This window comes from Nematolebias whitei, chromosome 8, assembly GCF_014905685.2.
Source record: "Nematolebias whitei isolate Nwh7 chromosome 8, NemWhi1, whole genome shotgun sequence".
Classification (NCBI taxonomy): Eukaryota; Metazoa; Chordata; class Actinopteri; order Cyprinodontiformes; family Rivulidae; genus Nematolebias; species Nematolebias whitei.
Genome location: NC_056505.1, coordinates 2467570 through 2468859, shown reverse-complemented (window position 1 = coordinate 2468859; position 1290 = coordinate 2467570). Strand labels below are relative to the sequence as shown.

Below are 1290 nucleotides of genomic sequence, written 5' to 3'. Positions count from 1 at the left end.
ACACCTGAACCATAGAAACCACACCTGAACCATAGAAACCACACCTGGACCACAGAAACCATATATCTGGGGGTGTCCAAGAAACTTTTGTATAAGGTAGATGTGATTTCCTGCATTTGGTGTACTTTAACAGATTGTTAAACATCTACGTTTACCTACATTTGTAAACACTCCGCTTCTGGCATCCTCCCCCGGCTCGGAACCAAGCCCGACACTGTCCTGCTTGTTTTTGTCTGACTCCACATGTGAACCTCCAGGTGACTGCCTGGTTAGCTCGGCACTCACGCCCACCACTCTTTGAGGAGCGGAGATTTTTTAAGGGTAGACGCTACTTGAAGAGGCGGCTCGTATGCTCGTAAGTGGCTGTTATGTTTAAAATGAGTGTTTATGTAATTATTTTCAGTTTACATATCCAATTTAAGTTTAATTCATTCAAGGCAGTCATATTTGTCCATAACTTTATTATTAGTAAGCCTGAGAGTTACTGGATCCAAGCAAACCGTTACGGGATCGTACCATGTCAAAATAAGAGTTCCTGGATCCTGATCCAGCTCAAATTAAGTACTGAACAAACTGAACTGAGTTTAACTGAAACATAGCTTCACATTTAGAAAATTAAAGTAACTGATCAGTTTTTAAAAATTTAAATTTTGCTAACAGGCTAGCATGCTAATGCCTTGCATTCCTTCCTAGCATTCGTTGAGCTAAACTAACATTTCTTACGCTTCCATGTTTTCCTCCTAAATAAGACAAATCTGTGCTTTACCGAACTGAAAAATGTAAAGAAACGTTTTATTTACAGAAATTAGTAGAATGCTAATCGCTGTTAGCGGACCGTTGTAAGCTAGCAGGACCGTTTCCTTCTAGCTTGACGAGTGTGTTGAAGAAAAACATCAACGCTCTGTCGTTCCCCGATCTGTTGCAGAACCTGATCCGTAGTGTCGCTCATCTGTTCGTGCGCTAAAAGGAATACTTCCGGGTCGCACGGATCTCCGTTCAATATGCCAGATTAAGGAAAATGTACTGGTATAATTCTGTTTATGAATAAGAACCGTCTTAATTTACTTAGAAAAGTTTGTGCTGTATCTCCGACGATCTTCATGTTGCTAATTTACTCCATTCGTATTTACGTTAAAATCATTGACATGTTTCCGTCATGGTTCAGATGAAGTGCAGCTTCATCACTGACATGTTTCCGTCATGGTTCAGATGAAGTGCAGCTTCATCACTGACATGTTTCCGACATGGTTCAGATGAAGTGCAGCTTCATCACTGACATGTTTCCGACAT

The 1290-nt window shown here is 40.7% G+C and overlaps 1 protein-coding gene across 1 annotated transcript in view; it reads right to left on the bottom strand.

Annotated features, from left to right (window-relative positions):
* Positions 1–1290, bottom strand: part of grin1b (glutamate receptor, ionotropic, N-methyl D-aspartate 1b) — a 66289-nt gene that overhangs the window by 33815 nt on the left and 31184 nt on the right. The gene's annotated exons all lie outside the window — the stretch shown is intronic.